This window comes from Pteropus medius, unplaced genomic scaffold, assembly GCF_902729225.1.
Source record: "Pteropus medius unplaced genomic scaffold, Ma_sr-lr_union100, whole genome shotgun sequence".
Taxonomy (NCBI): Eukaryota; Metazoa; Chordata; class Mammalia; order Chiroptera; family Pteropodidae; genus Pteropus; species Pteropus medius.
Genome location: NW_024347790.1, coordinates 1,826,021 through 1,851,388, shown reverse-complemented (window position 1 = coordinate 1,851,388; position 25,368 = coordinate 1,826,021). Strand labels below are relative to the sequence as shown.

At 39.6% G+C, this 25,368-nt stretch overlaps 1 long non-coding RNA gene and 1 pseudogene across 2 annotated transcripts; one reads left to right on the top strand and one right to left on the bottom strand.

Moving 5' to 3' along the window:
- The first annotated feature begins 2,941 nt into the window (after nt 1–2,941).
- On the top strand, nt 2,942–12,439 carry LOC120614707 (uncharacterized). Of its 2 annotated transcripts, none has more exons than XR_005656051.1 (3): nt 2,942–3,268; nt 5,806–5,970; nt 12,093–12,439. It is a non-coding gene; the product is annotated as an uncharacterized LOC120614707 (long non-coding RNA). The 2 variants fall into 2 exon arrangements; XR_005656052.1 differs by lacking the exon at nt 12,093–12,439 and adding an exon at nt 6,230–6,436.
- LOC120614773 (uncharacterized) lies at nt 8,207–8,325 on the bottom strand (annotated as a pseudogene).
- Nucleotides 12,440–25,368: the final 12,929 nt, after the last annotated feature.

Sequence of the window (25,368 nt, the reverse complement as noted above, 5' to 3'; positions counted from 1 at the left end):
AGGGTTGAGCTGACTGTCCCCAGCTTCTTCATGCTCCAGCCAGAGCCACTCAGCTTCTGTTTTATTTGTCAGCAATTTGCCAGACCTTAATGGGCAATAAGTTTTAAGTGTTTTTTTTTTTTTAATTTTTTTGTTTCATTTTAAAGATGGAAAACCCACCAGCCTACCTTCTCAGCTTCGTATTTGGGAGCAACTTATGTGTGACTTTCTAGCACTGCCTTAGTCTCGCCAAAGGCAACTCGCTCACTTTGTTTTCCCCTTGTTTTATCTGGGGGATAAGGAGAGTGGTAATTGGTAATAGTGTACGCAGAGATCCCTTTATGTATTCAAAATAATTTTCTACACGATATGTCTTTAGATATATGTTTCCTCTCTCAATAATGGGCAAAACAACGATTGTAGTTTCTGGAAGAAAGAAGCAAACGTTTAGAGCAAGTTTAAAGGGACGGTTTCTGTGTGATGATAGAGTAGGCCACAAGAATATATTTCTTTAGCACAGTCACATTATTAAAAAAAAAAAGTCTGTATAGATTTGGGTCTTCAACATATTAATAATTAAACAGGATAATCAAATAAATATTGCAGCAATATCCCCATCCCTTCTTCTTTTCCTCATGGACACTTTGACAGTTTGCTATGCGAATGGCTGACAAATCTGTTTACCCCTGAAAAATAAACTGCTTTTCTAACCCGAAGGAGCACCCAAGCCGTGTCTGCTCTTATAAGAAACCCTAAGATATATACTTTGATTAAAAGAAAATGTCAACAAAGGGAAATATTGGGCTTTTCTCCCGACTGCTGCCAGTAGCCCTAAGGCAAAGATCGAGACCATGGGAAATTAAAAACGACTACAGAGAAGGCCCCAAACCTCACAGCACTTTGTACCTCAAGGTGCTGAAGGTATATTTTGTACAGAAGCAAAACTTTTTTGATAGATCTGCCTATTTATTTCCTCCTTCATTTAAAAAAGTATTTTGTTTGTGCTAACTTAAAAATGATCATGATACGGTTCAGACGGAAAAAAAGGTTCATGTTATGTATCTACGATTAAGATGCGAAGGGTCGTTAACAGCCACATGCTATCATCCAGCTTAAGAATATTGTGAGAACTTTATGGTCATAGTTCCTTCTTTTAGCCTTTGAGGATAAACACTATCTCGATTTTTGTGTTCATCGCTCTCTTGTTTTTTTGTTGTCGTCTTACTATCTAAGTATAAATCCTTAGACTAGATGGCCTCGTTTTGTATTTTTGACCATTACATGAACAGTATCTGACTGTTTTTATTCTTCTGTGCCTAACTTTGTTTTGCATTCCATGTTTCTTAGAAAAATCTATTGGTGTACATAATCGTAATTAGTTCATTGTAATAACTAATAACTAATTGTATAGATCATTGTAACTGATCTATAATATTCTGTAGAATGAATGGGTCACAATTTATTTATCCCTTTCCCCGTGAAGGACATTGATTTCAGTTTCTTTGTTTTTGGTTTTTGCATGACGAATAATATTGCTAGGGGAATTCCCGGGCATGCTCCCTGGTGCTCCAGGGTGAGTGTCTCTAGGGTGTATTTCCTAGGCTAGAATTGCAGAATCTTTCGGTGTGTTCATCTTCAGCTTTACCAGATAATGTCAAATTGCTTTCCAAAGTGATCGTAACAATTTACCCTCTCAGTAGCAGTATATAAAAGCTCCCTTTGTTTTGCAAACTTGCCAACACTTGGTCTTTTAAACTTAAAACGTTTACCTTTTTAGGGGGTATAAACTGGTATTCATGGTGTAGGTTTAATTTGCATTTTCTAGATTACTTTTAAGGTCGAGTATCTTTGCACATTCAACCATTGGCCATCGTCTTCTTTCCCGGAGAAATCTTCATACCTTTTGTCCATTTTTGTTTTAGTTGTCTCTGTTAATATTTTATGAGTTTTTTAATAGATGCTGGGCACTAATCTTTTTGTCGGTTATATGGGTTGTATATCTTCTGGCTTGTGGCTTCGTTTTTAATATCTTTAGATTGTTGTTGGATAAAGAGATGATCTTAATTATAATGTCAAAATTGTCAGTATGTACTTTATGGTTTGTTCTTTCTGTATATTGTGCCAGAATGCCTTCTCCACCCAGAGCTCTGACGATGATCGTATATAAAAATTTTAAAGTGTTGCTTTTTAAAGTTCATTCTCTATTCTGCCCGGAATTAATTTTGGTTATGTATTGCGAAGTACAGATCAAATGTTATTCCCCACCATTTCTGAATAATCTGTTGCCTTCCCATCATCTGCGATGTCATGCCTGGGCTTTCCATTGTATTGCATTGGTTTAATGGCTAACCCCCACCCCGCCCCCATTCATACCCAGGTACAGAGGGTGAAGTTAATCATCAAATGCCTCAGGTCGGGGCCTGTTGTTGTTATTGGTTCACGCCATCTCCTCTGTTGCCTACTCCCTCTTTCTCTTCCTGATCCCCCTTCTCTCTTCCTTCTCTTTTACTTCCCTTTTCCATTCCCATTTGCCTCCTTTCCCCATCGGCAATCTTTCTTAGCAACACAATGTGTATCTTTTTGCTTTTGTTTGTATACGTTCTTATAAAAATGTATGTACATATAGTACCCGCATGTATGTGTGTGTGTGCATGTGTGTATATGTAGTCAGGTTTATTTAGCCATAGTTGACATGTCATAAAATTCACCCATTTTAAGTGTACAGTGGGATGAGTCATGACAAGCATGTATAATCATGGAACTACCACCATAAGGTACAGAATATTTCCATCACCCCAAAAAGTGCCTCTATGGGTCTTTGTACCCACTTCCTTTCTTCTTCCCCTAGCAACAACTGATTTGCTTTCTGCCTCTATATTTTTTCCTTTCCTTTCCTTTTTTTTTTTTTTGCCCCTGATGTTTTGTTTAGATTTGTTTGGCAGCAGATGAGGGTGGACGGGTTTTTTCTTTTCTAGAATTAAACATAAACAGAATTATTTTATCGTCTTACGTGTCTGACATTTTTCTACTTGGTGTAATGTTCTTGATACCCACCCACATTATATTATGCCTCGGCAGTTCATTGCTTTTCATTGCTGAGAAGGGTTCCATTGTATGGATATAATATTATTTGTTTATTCATTCACTGATTGATGGATGCCTGGACTGTTTCCTGTTTAGGGGCTATTGTGAATAAAAAAGTTGTCAACATCATGTACAAGACTTTGTGTGGACATGTATCTTCATTGTTTTGGGTGGCTATCTAGAAGGAGGATTTCTGGGTTGTATGGTAAGTATATATTTAACTTGATTAAAAATTGTCAATGTGTTTTCAAAGTGGTTGTATACTGTGAATTCTCACCAACCAGCAAAGAATGAGAATTCTCACCAACCAGCAAAGAATGAGAATTCCAGTTTCTCTGTATCCTCACCAATAAAAATATTGTCGATCTTTTAAATTTTTGCCATTGTAGTGGCCATATTGTAGTATCTTCTTGTATTTTAATTTGCATTTTCTTAATGACTAGTTATGTCGAATATTTTTTTCATGGGCTGTTTGCCATCCTTAAAGCTGAGAATTTTTGGTTCAAATCTTTTGCCTATGATGTTTTTTACCACCTGATTTTCTTTTTCTTATTGAATTGTAAAAGTTCATTACATTTAACTAAAAGTCCTTTATCAGATGAATGTTTTGCATATATTTTCTCCCAAGACGTGACTTGCCTTTTTATTTTCTATCAGTTTTTCAAAGAGGAACAATTTTAAATTTTGATTCATCAAATCAAATTATCAAATTTTTCTTTGATGCTTTAGATTTCTGTGCCCCATCTGAGAAATATTTTTTTAAAATTCAAGTTCACAGATAGGTTTTCCTACATTTTCTTCAGGAAGTTTTATACTTTGAGCTCTTACATTTAGGTCTTTGATCCATTTTGAGTTATTTTTTATATGGTATGAGGCCGAGTTTTAGATACAGCCTGCTGGGACTTTGAGGTTGCATTATATATGTAGGTTAATTCAGAAAGAAGGGACATCTTGACAGTATTGATTCTTCCCATCCCTGAAATGGCATATCTCTCCATTTATTTCGGCTTTTAAATTTTTTTCTCAGCAAAGTTGTTCAGTTTTCAGTGTATTTTCCTTCCCTTTTGTTTGTTAATTGTGTCTAGAAATGCAGTTGATTTTTGTTCTGTACCTTGTATTTTTCAACCTTTTAAAATCCCTTAGTAGTAGTAGAAGTGTTTTGGTGGATTCCTTAGAATTATATCATGTCACTGTGAAAAAACAGTTTTTCCTGTTTTCCATCCAATTTAGTCCTTTTTTTTCTTTTTTTTCTTTTTTTTTGTCTTGTTACACTGGGTAGATACAATGTTGAATAGAAGTAGGGATGGACATTCTTGCTTTTTTTCCTAAATGAACATATTCCTGTATGGAATTTTGTCAAATGCTTCTTCTGCATTAATTCGAAGTGATCATATGGCTTTTCTTTTTAAACTTGTTAATACAGTTAATTATAATGATTATTTTCTTTAATGTTAAATCAATCTTAAATTCCTGGGATACGCCTCACTTGTTCATGGTGTATCCTTTGATAGATTTGGTTTGTTAACATTTTGTTAAGGATGCTTTCGACTATGTTATGTTGGCTTCCTATTGCCTCTGTAACGATTTACCATGAATTTAGTTTGGTATCATGGTAATTCTGACCTCATAAGATCGGTTGAGAAGTATTCCATCTGCTATTTTCTTAAAGTGTGTGGGTTGATCCAGTATAATTTCTTCTCTAAGGGCTTAGTAGAATTTATCAGTGAAGCTGTCTACTCCTCAGCAAATCCCTTCCTGAATCTCCAGTCTAGATCGGGGCCTCCAGTTAAACTTTCTAAAACACCTTGCGCCTTTTCCTCAGAGCACCCAGTACAATTTCCATTGATTTATGTATTTGTGTGATTATTTGGTTCATATCTGTCTACCAAGGTATAAGCTACGAGAACACCTGTCTCTTTCACTGATGAATCCCCAGAATCTGCCACTGAACTTGGCATATATTAGTTACTCAGTACATATTTTTTGAATGAATGATTGCATTCCTGTTCCACGAGACTCCCTTATAGTTTTATAATAAATTCTCCCTCCCCCCCTTTTTTAAAATAAGAATACTTTTATTTATTTATTTATTTATTTTAGTAGTTGTCCTTTTTTTTTTTTTTTCAGCTTTATTGAGGTATAATTGACAAAATAGGAAGATTTTTTGGATTAAGCTAGCTCAAGTTGGTTTCTCTTTCTGGTAACTGAAAGTGTCTTAGAAGTGGTCAGGGGAAGGCTATTACTTTGTGGAAGGAGGAGGCTGATATTTTGTTTCACGGTTAAGTATAGATAGAAAGCTCCAGGCGTCCGAGGATCATGGGAAAACACAGCAATATGAAGAAGCCAAATGTTATGGGCTGAATGTTTGTGTGCCTTCAAAATTCATGAGTTGCAGCCCTACCCCTCAATGTGATGGTGTTTGAAGGTGGGATCTTTGGGAGATGACGGGGGTTAGATGAGGTCATGAGAGGGTTAGTCAGGGGTTAATGTGGGGCCCTGTGATGGGTTAGCATTAAGGAAAGGCCATGTGAAGACACTGTGAGAAGGTGACTATCTACAAGACAGCAGGAGAGCCCTCACCAGGAATTGAATTTGCCAGCACCTTGATCTTGGACTTCCAGCCTCCAGAGCTATGAGAAGTAAATGCCTGTTGTTTGAGCTACCCCATGTGTGGTATTTGTTTTAGCTGCCAGGGCTGCATAAGACAAGTCACATGCTTTCTGTTCCATTCATTCTGCTCAGGCCTGTCTAGACCAGTGTCCACCCTGGAGCTGCTCTGTGGGCATGCAAATGAGCAAGGCCAAAGAAAAGATGCATCAGAGGTGTCAGGGGATGAAAGGGTCGAACTGAAGCCGTCTGCAGCCTTGTGTCCTCTACACCCTCCGTGTCTTCACCTGGCTTCTGTAGGTGCGTGCATCGCTTCGCTCCTTCCCCCTAACTTTTCTCCTTCCTGTCCCAAAGACACAGGTGCGCACGTACACACACACACACACACACACGCACACACGCACACCCCTCTCCAACTTTGCAAGTACATTTGCAAACACAGTAGATGCCACGGATAAAGAAAGTCTCTACTTTTTAACACCTACATTTATTAAAATATAAAGAAATAAGGATCAGCTCAGAGCGAAATTTTACTTCCAATGTGATTTTTTCTTGGTAGGAATTCACAGATAACCTCAATTCCCCGGCTCGCCTCTACCACCTCTAACTTAGAGGGCTTAATAGGATGGTTTCAGGCGATGTAGAAATCCCCGTGGTGCTTGCAGCCAGACTTGTCTAATTCAATGCTGTTGCTCGGAGATCCGTCATCAACTACCAAATCCTGAAAATTTGCAAGTCATCAAAAAAAAAAAAAAAAAAAAAAAACGAACCCTGGAGAAGAAAGTCAAGGAAAATAAATGCGTCCTCAGAAGGCCTTTGCCCGCTCAATTTGACAAGTGTAGATTATATTGTTAGAAATGCTTTCCAGTCTGCTCGGAAGGGTCCTTGAGAGGAGTCTCTGAAGGAAATGTGCTGTTATACACTGCTCTGCTGTTTATGAAATGACATGGATGCGAAATGAAAGGCTTATCGAGACATCTGGTCCACTATGCCAGGATGGGATTCCTTCTTTCTAGTACTTCATTCAGGCTGCAGTGTTTGGGCATTTTACTGCCTGCGATTGCTTACACACAGCAAAGTTGCACAAGGCCAGGGCAGAGTCCAGCATATCTTTAGATTTACAGTACTTGGTAATTGTACCCAGTAAATGCTTATCAAATGCTTTTTGAATGGTATTAAACTGATAGTTTATCTAAAGCCAGATCTTTGGCATATTGAATGTATTCTAGTTTGTTCATTAATTAATATTTATTATCTGCAATATATAAAGCACTGGTTATCTTATTATTTGATAAATTTTCAAATATACATGAAAACAGATTCATCCATCTTCATAAATATATACGATAAAACAATTGAATGCTTAATAACTGACCTCATGCTGCTTAGCTAAGAAAAATAGAATCAATTCTCTTTTAAAAAATGTAAAACATACTCTGTCTTGTCTCGTTTTTTCCTAAAAACAAGTCTTAACAGACACTATAGGCAAACAAACAAAATGACTAACGAGAAAATTGAAAACTTCTAAACCTATAAAATGCTCTTTGTGATAATATATGACAAATCTTACAGAAAAATTAAAAAAGATATATCAGGTTCTATAAAATAGAGATTGAAATAATCAAGAAATTTAAATTTTGTCTCCACATGCACAAAATTTTATCAATGGGAAAAAAATTTTTTTCAAAAATAAATACATAAACATGCCATGTACAGACTATTTTTAAAGAAATGTTTGCTTATGGGCAATGCCCGCATTTGGGTATGATGAATCTTGAAGACTGACCTTCAAGGGATTGTTATAAGGTGACTTCTGTGTCCCCGAATTGTTATTTTACTTATTTATTCTCCTCTGGAAACTGTGAGGGGAAAAGTGGAGATTTTTCTTAGGCAACATTGAATAAGGAATATGGTAAAATTGAGAATTACAAAAGCAGCGACTTGCCCGCTTAAACAATGCCAGAGTTCTTTCACATTCCTTTAAAATCTTCCCTGGTGTGTTATTAAAGAGAATTCCTTTCCTCAGAGAAAGAGCAGCACTGTGTAGGAAACAGCACTGAGTAGGAAACAGCACTGTGGCCTCCAGAACCAGCCAAAGCCTCACCTGTCTCCTGGAACCGCTTACCTGTGTTAATTAGAATGCACTTGGTTCACTCATGCTGTGACACCCTTTGAAATCTTCAGTGATGTAGGATTCTATCTCTTGATTTTAGTTAACAGTGCTTGGGGAATCCAAATCCTTAAATCCTAATTCCATATTACAATATATCTTTAATCTGAGTTCACACCGATCATTCTGCCATCACCTAGTTTTTCTTTGCAACGAGAAATCTCAAGGGAGAAAATGCCTCAGCAGATCGCCATGCAGAGCTGGCTTCCTGGGCTACGCTGCTACGCTTCCCAGGCTTCTTCTTCGTTTTTTTTTTTTATTTTTTATTTTTTTTATTTGGCGAGGCAACCCTTGGTTGACTTCACAGATTGCAAGGAACTTGTCAGCTTACAATCACTTATTTATTTTTATTCTTTTCATTTTTTATGCCTATAGGACCTGGTCTTCCTAGGTGGTCTCCCATCCAAGTATTAACCAGGCCCAACCCTGCTTAGCTTCCAAGATCAGACGGGATCGGGCTTGTTCAGGGTGGCATGGCCGTAGACCCCCACACTTCTTAACACTCCGTTTTTACCATCTTGAGGTTCTTAATACCTACTGAACAAGGGACCCACATTTTCATTCGGCATCGAGCCCCTCAAATTATGGAGCTGGTCCTGTTGCCACCCGCCCTGCCAAGCAGAAAGCTGGAATTGGATGAAACACTGAAAAAGACTGCCTCGATGGGGCTGAGAACACAGTTTGGGTTTTTAGCTGTGTTTGTTCATATCTGCTGAACAGAGTATCTCAGGGGAATCCTCATTCTTCCTGGGAAATAGAAGTGGGATCCCTGAAGCTGCTGGCTCTTATTCTTTACAATGTACCTGAAATCTAATACCTGCTCCAGGCAGCATGAAAGAAAAGGTTAAAAGAGGGAGAAGCACACGAAGGCAGCAAAGTGCCAGTTGCCTCACTCTCCCCGAAGATTTGGCTCCCCTAGAACACAGAGTATAGCCAAGTATGTTAACGCCACTTAGTGTTAAATTCTGATATATCGAAGTAAATATGGTCCATATGTTTCTGAATCATTTATATCTAACTCATCAAAATATTATTCTTAAAGGCCCTTGGAGAAAAATCCAAGAAGCCTATAGAAGTTTTCCTGACCACTTTATGTGAAAATTAAAAATAGTAAATTGAGCATTAAGTCAAATATCTGAAACCAAGAAGTCGTAGAATGTTGTTGAGGATGCAAAATGTGGCCAAGTGTTTTCGGTTACTCGGGGTGTCCGACTTCATGCTCTCCTGCTCTCATCTCCGGCTCAGACTGTCACTTTCAGCACAAATGTGGCAGCTCCCTTCAGCTCTGGCTGACTTGCACCGTGTGTAAGTCAAGATATACCAGTCACCTCCTCAAGACTGCCTGCTATCGTAACGCGTAGTCCTCAATGGTAGATCTAAATGGAGAGGATAATATATGGTCTCTGACGATCAGATGGCAGGCAGAGTGCCTTTCATTTCTGCCTCTGGGTTTTTGGCTATTTTAAGTGCATCTTTATCCTGTAGGACCATGATTTTCGGAGCCAGGTTTAAGTGCCCATTCATGCCACCGAGGCTGCCATTTGCTCTTTGCTTCCCATTTCGATCCCCAAGGTACACTCATCTGAGCCACAAGGGACTTTTATTTAGCAAAAGGCAGACTTACAACTCTATGCTCTTTAATGGAATTATGACATTGCCCAATCATTGTAACATTGCAATGATAGTATTTTTTTTTTTTTGAAACCATGGTGTGGGTGCAACCCACCAAAGGATAAGTTTACAGATATGTCTTATACATGTTTATACCCCCTTATACTTCTTAGCGCATTTCCTTACCACAGAAAAATCTCTCAGTACATATTTCTGTTATGAACACAGTACTTTCAAAACCATGAGTGGAAGCACAGATGTTTTTTGTTGTTGTTGTTTTTGTTTTTTTTTTTTTGTGATAATTTCTAAGTGAGTGCCAGAAAAAATTTTAAAAATCTTTTCCAGTCCTCAACACTATCAAAAAATTTTCTGCTACACAGAAATAGATAGGTCAAATAATCAGGTGTTGCTGCCTGTTTTGATCACTGATGTGTTCCAAGAGTTTAGAATACTGCCTGGCATATATGGGTTCTCAAGAAAAATGTGTTGAATGCCTATCATTAGGAATGGATGGTGGACATTTCTAGAAGCCTTGGCTCCTCACTAAGGATGAAGATTAAGATTCTTCACCTACCTTAATCCCTTTTTGCCCTTAACCTAATTAAGAATAGAAATTCTCAAAAAAACCACAAAAACTCCTTTTAACACAAACCACTGTAAGTAGGTCAAGTGTAGTCTCTAGACCTAGCATATAACAGCTTTGGAAAACATTACAATCGATAATAAAACATAGCTGCTTGAATTTATTATTATTTTTAGGAAAGTACAGTAAATAAGGGATTGACAGCTTTGGAAATGTATTTCCTTTTTCCACAGAGCTCAAATTATTTTTTTCTGATACATTTCTTTCTAAATCCAAATCGGTTTATTTATACAAATACAGTCACTGTGGTGTCTGAAGCAACACACATCCATTATCATATCACTTATGTGACTATGGGAATAAGGTTTCTTTAATAATCTTTTGACTGCAACTCTACTATTAGCTTTTTCATTTGTTTTCCCAAAAAGGAGTTTTCAAAATTTGGAACAGAACCATGAGACCGTCAAGAGCGGTACTGGATTTTCCTCCTACATTCTTATTAATTTTTGTTAAGATAAATTTTATGACCTCTAAATGTGACCTTTGTCCCTACAATATCATTTGGGGTTGTATTTCAGGAGGCAGTGCAACGGTGACCCAGAATTTAGGACAGGGACGTGTCGCTGCTGGCATGCATGGACTCAACTTCCTTTTCTGTGCATGGGGCAAACACTGCCATTCAGCCCGGCTTTGCCTGTGGCTGCTGTGACCTCAGAACCCTCAGCATAATGCTGCCGTTGCCCACCAACTGCAGCTATTGGCTGTTGGCATCGGCTATCCGCCACCTTTACCCTAGATCCTGTTCAAAATGCCGCTCTGGAGAACACGTCATTTAAAGTCGTTTTTGTGTGATTAGAGTCAGTTTTAGTGGTGTTAGAGGAGATTAGGGCAATTCTGTGGGTGGTCTGGATCTAGACTGAGAGACCTGGGGGCTCTCTGCGGTGCAAGCACCCTAAAAACGGCAGCTGTTCGTTTTCTCTTTGAAAGAGTCTCTGCAGTGTAATGACGAGCCACGCCCTTGTCAATCAATGCTGACTGATGATTTCATTAGTTCCTTTGTGTTTCACAGACCACTTAGCAGTTCGGTTGGGCTATGTGACCAGTTCTGGCCAGTGGACTATGTCACCCCTGGGCTAAGATAGTCAAAAGTGATCTCTTTCTTCTTCTGGGGCAGTGACTTTGTCACCCTTATTGAGTTGACAGCCTCGTAAGTTGGACGAACCCTCAATCCCTGAGTCGGCAGGTGGGAAACAGTCCCCAGAAACCTGCATTGGGCCTTTATTGCATTGAGTTGCTGAGCTCAGGGCTTCATCTGACATTAATGTGCTATATGAGTGCCATATCACCAGCATGTGGCTGGGAAGGGCTAACTCTAATTTCAAGGTCTGACTGACCTTTACCAGTGGAACCCAGCATAAGCCTTGAGCGCGCACCTATACTGTCTGCCTTTTAAGCAAGAAACAAAGGAAAAATACCCCAAAGAAGTGAAAACAGGAATGAGAACAGGTATCTGTATGCGCGTATTCATAGCAGCATTCAACCCACATGTCCATCGATAAACAAAGTGTGATAAATACATACAATTGAATATTAGTCAATAATATTGAAAATTAATGAAATTCCGATACATGCTATGACGTAGGTGAATCTTGACGATATTATGGTAAGTGAGGTAAGCCAGTCTCTAAAGGACAAATACTGACTCGACTCATGTGAGGTGCCTAGAATAGTGAAAGTCACAGAGACAGAAAGTGGAATGGTGGTTTTCAGGGGCGGAGGGAGGGAGAGTGGGAACCGTTTAGTGGTACAGAGCTGCATTTGGGAAGACGAAAACGTTCTGGAGGTGGACGGTGGTGCTGATTGTTCTTAATGCCACCAAACTGTACAATTAAAAATGGTTAAAGCGGTCCATTTTATGCTATGCGTTATTTTACTGCAGGTAAGAAAAACAAGAAGAAAAAAAACCCAACGAGGAACAGAAAGCATTATTTAACTTCAGTTAAAAGCAGCTCTGATCCTTTCGTCTCTCTCGGGCAGATAATTCTCTTGTTTTCTCAGGTCTCTTTTCCCAGGTCCTCCATGCGAGCTTTCCGTGTAAGCGCCCTGTCCAAGGTTGTCGCCCCGTCTCTGCGACTGGACTGAAGACGCTGGGAGTGCAGGGACTGGGTCTGTCTCGTTCACTGCTGTGTCTCTGGTGCTGACCGGTACCTGGAACGCGGTAAGGACGCACTCAGGATGCCTGGGCGGAGTGCAGAGACTGTCGCCTTCCTCCGTTTGTGTTCTCAGAAACTGCCAGGTGGGGGCAGCACTGCTCCAGTGAACTCCTCCTGGACACGGTGGGGATGCGGCCCAGGGTCCTTTCCGTGCCAGCCTGGGACATGCGATTATGGACCGATTTGGGTGGAATTGTCTGTTTGCCATGTTGACAACCACCAAGAATGAAAGAGCTACCCTCAACGTCATTAGCCTTCTTTAATTACTTGTTATATATTTATTATATATTAATTCTCGATTATTCTTAAATCCATTCATTCATTCAATAAATATTTGTTAAGCGCTTGCCATTATCAAGTACTCTTCTAGACAGCAGGTGAAGAAAAAGACCACAAGTCCTGGCCCTCATGGAGTTCACATTTTAGTGAGGGAATACTGCCCCCCACCTAGACAAATAAATGAGTGAATATGGAGTATATTGAGCTGGGGACAAGAATGGATGAGAGAAGAGGACAGAAAGAGATAATTTCATTAAGTTCTTTTTTTTTTTCCTCTGAAGTTTCATCTTGTTCTTTTGTTTGGGGCATATTCCTATTTCTTCATTTCCTCTGACTCTCTGTGTTGGTTTCTAGATAAAACAGCCAGCTGTCTCAGTTTTGAAGGAGTGACCTTGTTTTAAAGATGAACCTTTTTGTTCAGTCCGGCTCTAGCTCTGGTTGTTTCTCTGACCTTTGCGATGGTCCAAGCAGCCTGTTTTACTGTCAGTGGCTCCCAGTAGTTGAGAGTGTGTCAAGGCCCGTCAGTGTCTCAAAAGGGAGTTTATCAGATTCAGGCTGATTGGAAGCCAGACTCTTAAGCAGCAGCTTTCAAAGTATGTAAAGATATACAGTCCAGTGGGATTGTGAGCATAAGCCAAGTGATCTAGAGGTGTTTTCTGAGTGGCGGCCACAAAAATCAAGGTGCCAGAGGACAATTCCATTTGAGCAAACAGCAAAACTTTGTAAAATCTTTCCCAATGTTCCATTCAACATCTCACCTGTTTTCAATCTTGCTTTATTCTCCAACATATCTACAACTTCTCCCCAAAATGGTTTGTCCTGAGGATTTGTGCACGCTTGCCCCTACCTTGAGCAGCTGTTTCTTCCAAACCAAGTCTAGTTTTTCTGGCTACTTTAATTCTCTACCAGCTCTATATACCAGTGGTGTGAATGTATGAATGGGAGTGTGTGTGTGTGTGTGTGTGTGTGTGTGTGTGTGTGTGAGTGTGAGAGGCTGTAAACACTAATATGTATTATTTTACAATGGCAAACCTGAGGGTGGGATTGGTTAACAGGTATTCTTTGAAAACCATTTGGCCAGAAGTGCAGCCGTGTGTCACAGGAACTAGGAAGCCGTAAGTCATCTGCCATCTCCATCCTGCTCTTTCTGGGTCCACTCATTTCTTCTTCCTTTTGCAACCTTCTATATTCCCCACTCAGTTAACCTGCTTTCTCAGCCAGCCCTGTAGTCTCTGCTCTCCTTAACTGCAGCAGACAGACTGTCCCCACGGAATTCATGTGTTAAAACCTAACCCCCAGTGTGATGGTGTTAGGAGGCAGGGCCTTTGGGAGGTGATGAAGTCATGAGGGTGGAGGTCTCATGAATGGGTTTAGCGCCCTAATAAAAGAGACCCCAGAGCTCCCTCACCCCTCCTACCATGTGAGGATGCAGTGAACCAGGAAGCTGGCCCTCACCAGACACCTTGGTCTTGGACTTTCCAGCCTTTGGAACTGTGAGAAATGAATTTCTGTTGTTTATGAGCCACCTAGTCTATGGTATTCTGTTATAGTGGCTCAAAGGACTAAGATAATATCTTTGCCTGGTATTTGGCTTTTGCATGCCATGTGCATCTAACTTTACATGAACCTTTGGCTCTAAGTCCATCCGACTGCTTCAGAATCTGTTTCTCAATACTGAATTCTTGCATGAGAAGAACTAACAGCCCCATCTAGATCGGGTTCTGCCTCCGCCAGATCTAGCATAGTCACCCCTTTTGAGCTGTGTGTGAGGCAGACTTTAAGAAGGGATCGTCGATGGGTGTCTGTGGTCCACAACACAAGTCTATGTGGTTCGTGGTGACACTTAATCAATATTAGGAAGTTCCAGCTTTAGATTAAGACAATATCTTGAGCTCATTATTCCTCTAAAGCAACTCATCTAATCCTGTGAGCAGATTAGTGCAGAAGTGCAGAGAAGCTTATCCTGATATACCTCGTTCATTCTGGCCCTTCATGATCGTAGGGCAAGTTCACAGCTGAGTTTTAACTTTTATTTTGGGTATTCCTATTTTTCACCCAGTTTGGTCAAAATATTAATATTTAACTTATAATGTCAGGGGTGGTTATAAACTGATTATAAACTCTAAGAAAATTTTAGGACTAGTGCAGACTCCTAAAATAAAAATGAGCTGCTTACTTTGTGGTGGTTCATTAACTCTGGGGCATTGAGATATTAATTAATTTTAACAGCTTCAAAGCCATTAATTAATATTTATTGAGAGCCAGAGAGGTACAGTTAATTTGGCATAATATAAAAAAAGTAAATTTTTTTGCTTCTGACTAATATGTGTTGTATGTTCATCACAAGACAACAATCATTTGCATCATTGAATTGAGAAACGAAAATGAAACCATTTTTATGTAGACAAAAAGTTAAAGAAAAATCTGTCTTTGTAGTTATTATTCTCTTAAATCTAATTGAGGACTTCAGAAGTGCTACTAAGATAACTAAAACTCATCTGTCATTGAAATATAGAAGGACAAGTTGACTGTGACCTTGGACCTAATTGTAGTCTTGTTTTTTTTTAAGAGGAAATTGAAGCCTAATGATGGGGCTAAGTGACCGAGTTCAAAGTCACATGGCCAATGGGGTCTCTTCTCTGAATATCTCATTTCCTTGGTGACTGTTGTGAGGTTGTTAGATTCTCTCTAGGTAGAGCAGAACGATGCTTGGTAAGAGGGCCCATCAGTTTTGCAAACAGGAGAGATGGTTTCCACATTATTTTTGGTGCTTCCCTAATTAGATATCTTAAGATTCCCAACACACAAGATGATGACCAACTTTATTTTATTTTTTTAAAAACCTTATAGTGTGTCTACATGTGTTTTAAAAGGTATGTATTTATGTTATGTTCTTTTAGGTTTTTATTTTGTAGCTTCAAGTTGTATTTTTTTCCCACCAAAAAAACAAAACAAATTCACTTATCTGGGAGTGATAATCATTTAAGCAAGAGCTAGTGGGAAATAGGACCAATATGTAAATACTAAATACTAATCAAATCACAGACGAATAGGCCCAGGAATAAAGGATTCCCAAAACACAAAAGTAGAGAAAGAGCCTTCTAAATAAAGAACAAAACAGATTTTCATATAGATTAGAAGCATCGTGCTATAATCATTTACCTTTAAAACTGAGGATATCACAGATATAGTAACATGTAACACTAATCTTAAGAGTTCATCAGGATGAATTTTTGTATATATATTTATGTGTGTTATACGTATGTGTGTGTGTATGTGTGTATGTGTGTGTGTGCGTGTGTGTGTGTAACGACTACCCAGATCAATATCTATAGCATCCCACAAGATATCCCTTTCTAGTCTATGCTCCATCCTTACAAAGTTAACTACTGTCTGACCTCTAGCATCTTGGAGCATTATATTTTGTATCTAAAAGGAATTCAAGTTTTAAATTAGGAAAATCTCATAATCGACTTGCTATTTATTAATTTAACAAATATTTAATGACTACTCTATAATGATCTTTACACAAGTACTAGAGACTCAGTGGTAAATACAACAGAAACTATTTCTTACTATTATCAATAAGTCTATGATCATGTTTATTGTGTTTTGAATCTTTTTTCCCTTAAGTTTTATTCTAATTATGTATTCTTATGAAAGGTATTATATATATCAATTTCTATTATCCCATAGCTTTAATATTGGGTTTGAACTTTTAAAAAACTTTTCTTTGAAGTATAACAGGTTTGACTTTGGACATAGAAAGAATTATAAGAACAACAGGATGTAACTATTTCTTAGTCTATTGAGAATTCTGGCTGTCAGGACCAAACAGCCACAGTTATAGCCCCATCATCAGCACATGCTCGTGAAGGCAAAGTCGCTGGACGGAGATAAGATGGGGTTAAGTTCTCGATACGAGTTATGTCCTGAGTCAGAAGAAGAGGGACCAAGGCTGGTTGTAGGAAGATGAGGATGAAACACCCCAGGACACTTCATGGGCAACAGCTATCTGTAAGTGGAGATAAATCTCCACGTCTCACTTCATTTTTGAAAAATATTAGTTTTGCTGTAAGGGCAAAGTGGGTAGGTGAATTTTCACCGTTGTATCAGAGGTGTCCCTGCGGTCCCCATATCAAAACGATGACTGGATGCTTGCTGAGTGTATTTCCCCAGAAAAGAAGACTCTTCGAAGGTCACCATTAATTTCAGGTCCTGTTTTGGGCCAGTGATCAGCCCTACCTTTGACAGTCCGTTTGTGGCTTCATTAGAACTGAATTTAAATCGAAACACACACGTCTCAGTTTTTATAATCTTAATAAAAAGAGATATCTATGTTCATTCTTTCTAATAAACAATGGGCACAACTGAAAACAAACCAATCGCTCTCCATGAGAAATGGCTCTGGAAAATGGGACTTGATCTATGTAGATTTACGGGATACCCGGAATCAATCAACAGACTGGCCATTTACCATTTGCAGAAGCGGCTTGGAAAAGAAACAGTGGAGGAGTTCCCAGACTAATGTCCCAAGTAGCTGCTGAGAATTTGCTGTCTCTCATTTTTTCTCAGAAGGAATGGGAAGCTTCCCAGATGAACGTTTGTTTCAGACAATTAAATAAGAGAGTCATGATTGACATGTTTTCATGTTACTCTTTCTTGGTTTGAAGTAGAAAATATACCGGATTGGGGCTAATTTACAAATTAAAGGGTTTATTTTCTCGTTGGTTTGTGGACATAATTGTCTCCATTAACTTTGATGGGCGTTTGGGGGCCTGGTCTGAAGGGAGAATGGATGGCTTATAGAGGAATGCTGGCTCTGTGCTATTAAATCCATAGGGAGGAAATTCGGGGTACATTTCCACACCCAACTTCTACACCATGAAGAAAATAGAAGCTGTTTGAAAGCATTCACATTGTTCTCTATCGATGCCTTAAAAAGAAATGAAATGAAAGCCCAGTGTGCACAAGGACAATTTTATGTGGCCATCGAAAAGATTAAGAATCATCTTAAAAAACACCACGAACATTTCATTTTGAGTAATGGGGATATGTACAGCAATAAACGGGTACCGACAACGGAGTTCAATTTCTGCATCTTGTAACCAAGACAAATTCACATCCAAAAGGTCAGGTTGGCCAATAAAAACTTCCATAAAATTCAGAGTGGCAACCGAATCTCCTGAGATATGAATATGATATAGTATCAGGGAATGGTCTCACAGTGAAGATCTTTCTCTCTCCCTTTCTAAAATTGTATATCAAGAGTGCTATAGGCATCTGGACAAGATAATGAAGTTATGTTTAATTATGAAGTCAGCTTTATTAATGATCTAACCATCACGTGGTGTTGTGTACTATGTGAAATGTTAAAGGGGCTCTGGTGAACAGAACTCTACTCAGGATATAATTCATCTCTACAACTGTGAATTGTCTTCCTCATTGCCTAACACATATTTGGCACTCAGTAGCATTTGTCGACTGAAAACATGTGGAATTGGGTGATTACGCTATTCAATTCACTGTCCTAATTAAGAGAGTCAAAAATGGTTCTTGCTCTCAAGAAACCACAACCTAAAAGTGTCCTTTTTCCAGCTCCAATGGTTTATATCCAAATATAAAGCATATTATCCTAAGTGCAATATTTTTTTAAAAAGTACAAACCAGATGTAAAGGGAGAACATAGAAGGGAGCAGTGAATTCTGTCTGAAGGGATCTGAGAAGCCTTTGCAGAGGAAATACCAGTTCACTAAGACATCTTTGGATAGGGAGAAAAAGGAAAGAACGAGCAGATAATTAGAGATGTGAAGATGCACATCCTTTTCAGGGAATAGCGGCAAATAGTCTAGTGTAGCCAAAGTAAACTGGGTCTGCATGGGAAGAGAGTAGTAGGTAGACACAGGTAGATGCAGGTGAAGGATGGTAGAGATGCAAGCTCCAATCAAATTGTAAAGGACCTTGAATATCATATGAAGGTATCTGAATGTTTTTCTTTTCTTTCTTTAATGGTGGAACAATTGATTTCTTAAGAAAACAAGGTAACGGCGTGATTCAATCTGAGTTTTAGAAGGATGACTCTTACATAAGTGCAGATAATATATTGAGAGAGAGAAAAAAGATTGTAGACAATGATGTTCATTCTAGCAGCCATTGTAATAACTTAGGTGATGATGATGATCTGAGCAAGAGTAGGATCCTTGGCAATAGGGATGGGGAAGTAGTCTGCCTAACCGTTCATCTATCCATCCTCCCATCTACCAGTCTACCTATCCATCCATCCATCCATCTATCCATCCATACATCCATCCATCCATCCATCCATCCATCCATCCATCCATCCACTCATCCATCCATTTGCTCAAGAAATGTTTGTGAAGTGCTATAGCCAACATCAATACTTCCTGAACAGCCACTTTGTCTCCTTCATTTTTTTCAACAAACCTTGACTTCTTTTTGATATTGAGTGGCCATTTACTTTTGGAGAGGCTGGGCTTTTCATCAGTCCTGGGCAGTTAATCTTATTTAGTCTAAATTATTCCTTCCTTCCTTCCTTCCTTCCTTCCTTCCTTCCTTCCTTCCTTCCTTCCTTCCTTCCTTCCTTCCTTCCTTCCTTCCACATTTATTGAGGACCATCTAGTGTACAGGCACTGTTTTCAGAACTGGGATCTAGCACTGAGATGAATAATTATGGTTCCTCCAATTAAGATACTCAGATTCTATTGCTGGAAACATTTCCCTTGACTGGGGGACATCGAAATTAACTGCATTCAGACTTGTAGTGCTCATCCATATCTTTAACCTTTCTCCTAGGCACCCATTCCGCCTGGCAGTTAGGCAGAACCAAAGTGACTAATCATTGTTAACGTGGGGTCACTGAGGCTGCATGCAGTACAGGTGTCCTACTCACCATAACCTGAACAGATTTTGCTTGAAATAGAAATCAACTTTCGTTTTTACAATAACTAAGGTTGTTACTGGAGCATGACATAGCCTAGCCTGACTAATGCAGTGGTTGTGGCTAGTACTCAGGTACGAGCTAATCAGAGCCCAGGGAAAGGATAACCTGCTGTCAGTGGGAGTCAAAGGAGGACTTTGGAGATGATTCTTAAGCTGGGTCAGGAAAAATGAACGGGAGTCAGTTGGGCAGATGACTAAGTGAGAGGCTTTGATGGCGCGGGAACATCCTGGGCAAAGGCTTGGGGGCTTGAAAAGGCCAGCCATGTCTGGAGATTTCTTTGGCTGCCTGTAGAGTGTGTGGCTGGGAGGATGGCTTTCGTCAGGCCCGGAGTTAGTTCATTGCGTTGACTGCGGATGGTGTAAGAAAGAGAGAGTCCTAAGTAAAAGGAGCAAATCAAGTGGCAGAGCTTTTACTTAATCACAATAATTGGGGGCAGAATTAATTACTTCGGACTTTCCGCCTCTGCTGTCACTAAATACCATTAAATGAAGTGATTCAATCTATTAGGGTCTTTCAGACGATTCCCCCTGGGACCATGGAGATCTCTTTAGAAAGTTTAAACTTTGGAACGAATGGTGTAAATAGGGATTATCCAGGCAGAATTAACAAGAGCGGGCGGATGCCGTTTGAGCTGTATATATTTATAGTCTAAAAAAAGACACCTAAAAATACTCTTTGAGCAGTGACATGTTTTGTGGCAGATTTAGTTCTATAGAGAGGGACAATTACACCAATCACCAGGCATAATTATTTTTAAAATGTCTTCTCTGTGGCTCACAGACTTTCTAATGAAGAAGAACATGCTGTCACAGAGCTTAGACGTCTCGAGGAAATGAACAGGTGAGAGAGTGCTCTTTCATCGGTCTGCAAAACTAAAGAGGATTTCACCCTTCCCTCTTTATTTCCTGACATTTTTAAAAAGAACATGGTAACTAATAAGTGATTTCCTAACACTCACGACAATAAACTTTTCTACTTGAAGGCAGAAATGTGCTAGTTATTTTCATATTTCTCCCAAAGGGGAGTGCAAGGCAGCAAAATAATTTATTCAGTCTCATAACAAATATTCACCAAGCGCCTACTCTGAGCCAGGCAGTGTTCTAAGTGCCAGGGGTATAGTGGTCAACAAACTGGACAGAAATAGTGCCTGAAGAAACTTGCATTCACGTGGGGGAAAGAGACGATAAGCAAATAAATGAATAAATATAAGTAATGTCAGAAGGTTTGAGGGGGCTACGTAAAAATATAAATAAATCAGGGAAGGCGCCTTGTAGGGCACGTTGGAGTTGTTTCCTATTATACAGTGGTCTGGGAGGGCTTCCCCTCAATAAAGTGACATTTGTGCAGAGGCCTGAAGGGAATAAGGTAAAGGTCATCAGGTGGATATCTGGGGAGAGAGAGATCTGGGCAGAAGGAGCAGCCATGAGGTAGGGCGATTTGGCATGTTGTAGGAGAGCTAGAAGGCCAGCGAGGTGCGATGGAGTGGGTAAGGGGAGATTAATGAGACATGAGGTGAGAACAGTCTTGGGGACAGATCCAAAGGGCGTGCAGGTCACTCTAGGAACTTTGGCTTTTATGCTGGGTGTTGAGGGGGCCACTGACGGTTCGAGAGGAGCGTGTGGTCTGGCTCTCATGGGCTAAACTGTGTCCCTGGTAAATTTGCATATTGAAATCTGAATCCCCAATACTTCAGAATGTGACTGTATATAGAGAGAGGTCCTTTATGGAGCAAATTTAAGTAAAATCGGGTCATATGGGTGAATCCCAATCCCATATGACCGATGCCCTTGTAAGAAGAGGAGATTAGGACACAGACACACAGAGGGAAGAAGATGTGAAGATGGAAAGAGGCCTCTGGAGAAACCCACCCTGCCCACACCTTGACCTTGGACTTCCAGCCTCCAGAACTGTGAGAAAACAAATGTCTGTTGTTTTAGAACTGCCCCCCCTACCCCGCCCCGCCAGTCTGTGGTACTTTGTTATGGCAGCCTGAGCAGTCTAAAAGCACCAACTTTTATTTTAAAACAGCTCATCTTGTCCTCTGGGTGAGTACAGACTATGGAGGGCAAGGGGCAAAAGCTGGAAAAACAGGCAGCTGCTATTTTAACAATCCAGGTGAGATGTCATGGTGCTTAGTTCGGAGAGGCAAAAGTGTGAAACGGTCAGATTTGGGAGATACTTTTGAAGGTAGAACAGAGGGAATTTGTTCTTGGCTTAGATGGTGGGTGCGAGACAAAGCAAGGAAGGCTATCCCCAAGGTCTTGGCCCGACCAACTAGAGAAATGGATGCTGTCAGTCACTGAGGAGCGAGATTGGGAAGGTGGTGTGGGAATCTGACATGCTTATCTGAGAGCCAGCAAATGCATCATCCAAGCCAGGTAATGTGGACTATTACAGCTTTAAGAGGCTTTGTCTACTGAGCAAGCATCCAGTAGGTGACTCACAATGAATAAACGAGTGGAGAGATGGAAGATGAGGGTTTTCGCTTTGTTCTTTTTGACTTTGGGAAGAGCACGTTATCTTCCTGTTTGCATCTGAAAAAATGTAAATGCTACCACAGAGATAACGTGCTTGAAGCTATCGTTTTACACATTATGATGTGATGGCAGCTCAGGGGTTCACAGTGTAAAAATATAGGTGGCATTATTGTTTTGAGGGAATTTTCCAAATGCATTTAAATAGGACGTATAATTTGAATAACAAGACATTTGGTGTTCTGTCACCTGTCTAGAACAGTTCTTGGTCCTTCCCTCCCTGTAGGTGTTTATTCCGTCTTATTTAGTCCATTTTCCCTGTCTACATCAGGGCTTCCAGGGGAAGCACCTTTCAAGTGTTACTCTATGTCACATGGCTAACTGACAGTGGCCACTCAAGGGATTCTGTCCATAACAGTGAAAACCTGCTTCAAGATGACACATAGTGTCCTCTGAAGGCACTAGAGCAAGTTAGAAAAATCTCAAAATTCCACCCGGCTGACACACTGTGACACAAACGTGGATTAAATTTTTTTTCAGCTGTGATTTTTTTTCCTTGATATAATTTTAGTAACATTTTAAACTTATAGACAACTTTCAAGAATAGTGCAAGGGACTCCTGAATATCCTCTCTCCAGTCACCAATTGTTTATATTTTAGCCTGTTCTCTCCCTGTACACACACATACAATACACACACACACACACACACACATACACACACACAACTTTCTTTCCCCTGAAATATATAAAAGTTGGAGACATCATTCCCTTTTATCTCTAACTACTTCAATATGCAGTTTTAAAAAACATAAATATCCTATTACATAACCATACTATCATTATAAAAATCAAGAAGTTTAACATTGATACAATGCTATTGTCTAGTCCACAGTCCAACCATATTCATTTTTTTCAGTGGTGGACAATGTCTTTTACAGCCGTTTTTTTCCTGGCTTATGATCTGACGATGCCTTTATTTGTCCTAGCTTGTTTTCCTTCTATAATAGTTTCTCAGCCTGTCTTTATCTTCTTGACCTTGACATTTTGAAGAGTAGAGGCCTTTTATTTCGTAGACTGTCTCTCTATTTGGCTTGTCTTCTGTTTCCTCCTAATTAGGTTCAGGTTCTGCATTTTGGCAGGAATAGCACAGTGATGCTGTTGTGTCCTCCACATTGTGCTGGGAGACACACGTCTGTTTGTACCTGTATTAGGGATGGTGACTTTGCTCACTTGGGGAGGATACTGTTTACCAGGTCCCTCCCTTGTAAGTTACTATCTTTCCTTCGCAGTCAATAAGTGATTCGTGCAGAGATACCACGAGACTTAAATAACCGTCCTGTTTCTCATCAAGCTTCCACCTACTAATTTTAGTGTCTGTTGATGAGTTTCTGTTTCCAGGTCGATTGACTTGTATTGGTTATCCATTGATGAATTTATGTATTCAGGTCAATTAAGGTGTATGATATCTATTGAACTAAACATTTGTAGAATAATTTTTTTTCTAGTTCTGTCTATAGAGTTCAGTGGATCATAAGTGAGGCACCCATGTACTCATGGCCTTCATTCATCATGAAAGCCATGATTAATTAAAATGCTCGGGCAGATGTCATAAAATTAATGGACCTCCTGGGAAGCTTAAGTGGTCTGTTTCAGCTCTTATTTAATATTTGAAGACTATCTTACAGCGTTGACAGTTCTGCGTATATAGAATGTACATGATCTACATATATATTTCTGGGTGGTATAAAATAAGTGTTATAAAATAAACCCCTGACATGTTTTCATTTACCTTTTCCATCCAAAAATGGAATGAGCAACATTCCAGTTACTTGACGATTTCATTTATGTTTTAATAAACTGAAATGTTGCATAGCTAAATGTAAAAATACCACTTTCTAAGCAATTTTAAGACTCTATTTCTTATGACAACATGGAAGTATATAGATGCCATCACCCACATATGTATATGATGCCTCCTCCTCTTTTTCCTGGTGTGTAAGTTTTATATTATAGAGAGCATACATTACACTTTTTCCCTCAGTTTCGTGACAACTATGCAAAACCAGGAAAACCAAATTAAGTCACAAATTATTTATGTGTTTCAATGAGAATTCATGCAAAACAGTGAATATCATTGACCCAAGAATATCGGACCAATTCATAAACAATGTCTTATAAATAATACAATTACTTTGTAATTATTCAACAAAATGAAAAAAAAAGTGTCCTCAGAAGTTCTCAGTTCTCTTATATGTCTCAATGGCTTCCAGGTTACCAGGTTTTCTCAGGTGACTGTCACATTTAAATGTCAGTTCTGCCCTGTCAGGGGGCCTGGCTAACTGGAAAACTTCTGGCTTAGCCCTGCAGAATCTGTTTGCCAAGAGCTGGCCTGTTCCCAGCCTCTTCCCAGCCCTCCTAGGTACCCACACAGACTCAGGGGCTTGCCTGAGGGGTCTAAATAAAAGAAAGAACAGAATGAGGACTTGCCAACATGGGTCGTGCATGCAGCGTGACAGGCCACTCCCGCTGGGCCATTTGCTAGGGGCTTTCTGCAGGACCGTGTGCTGGGTGTGGTGGGCCTGGTTCCTGTTTGCACGCTGTTGTGGAGTTTATAGGCAAGTCTCAAGCATCACTTCCAGTGAGGAATGTCAGAGTCTTAGAATTTTTAATGTGTTTTTTGTGTGTGTGTGTTGCAAGATCGAACTCACAATCTGTTCACAGACAGCAAGAAATGAATTATTAAACTCTGAGCTTTGTCATATGTGAGCTTTGTCTTAAAACGAGAACTCCTAGGGTACAGTTTGATTATTGTGGAAGGGGTGAGCCTGCAGAAATCTACCAGAGTGTGACAGCATTTCATTATGATGATGGTCCAGGGTTAAGCCTTTTTGTACTGACGGGAGATCCAGTGAATCTTCAAAGGGAGTGACACACACAGACCTTGTGCTTCTGTGGGGATTACCATCTCAAGGAACCCCTAGCATCCTCAGCCTGGACTGAATATCATTGCATCACAAAAGGCTTCTTTTCCAATGCGATCTGTACTTATCATGCTCTAGTTACAAGAGCAGCAAATCTGGCCCCAGATGAGTAAATTAACTCTTTGGTAATATTTGGTACCTGGCTGGGAGGCTGAGTAGTCCATAAGACAAATATGTTCTTTTTACATATGCATAATATGTACTTGGTAACATTTTCAATGTTCTTGAAGCTTTCCGATATTCACTCCTTTTTAGAAGAACTAAATTAGAGCTCAATCGCATAGTAATTTCTTTATACTGAATTGAACAAGGCATCTATAGATCCAAAGTGAAATCTTTACTCTCTCTGAGAGCTTGCTCATGGAGCCAAGGGAGCCCACTTGCCTTGTTCAGGCTGTCTCTATAGATACAGCTCTCCTCCAAT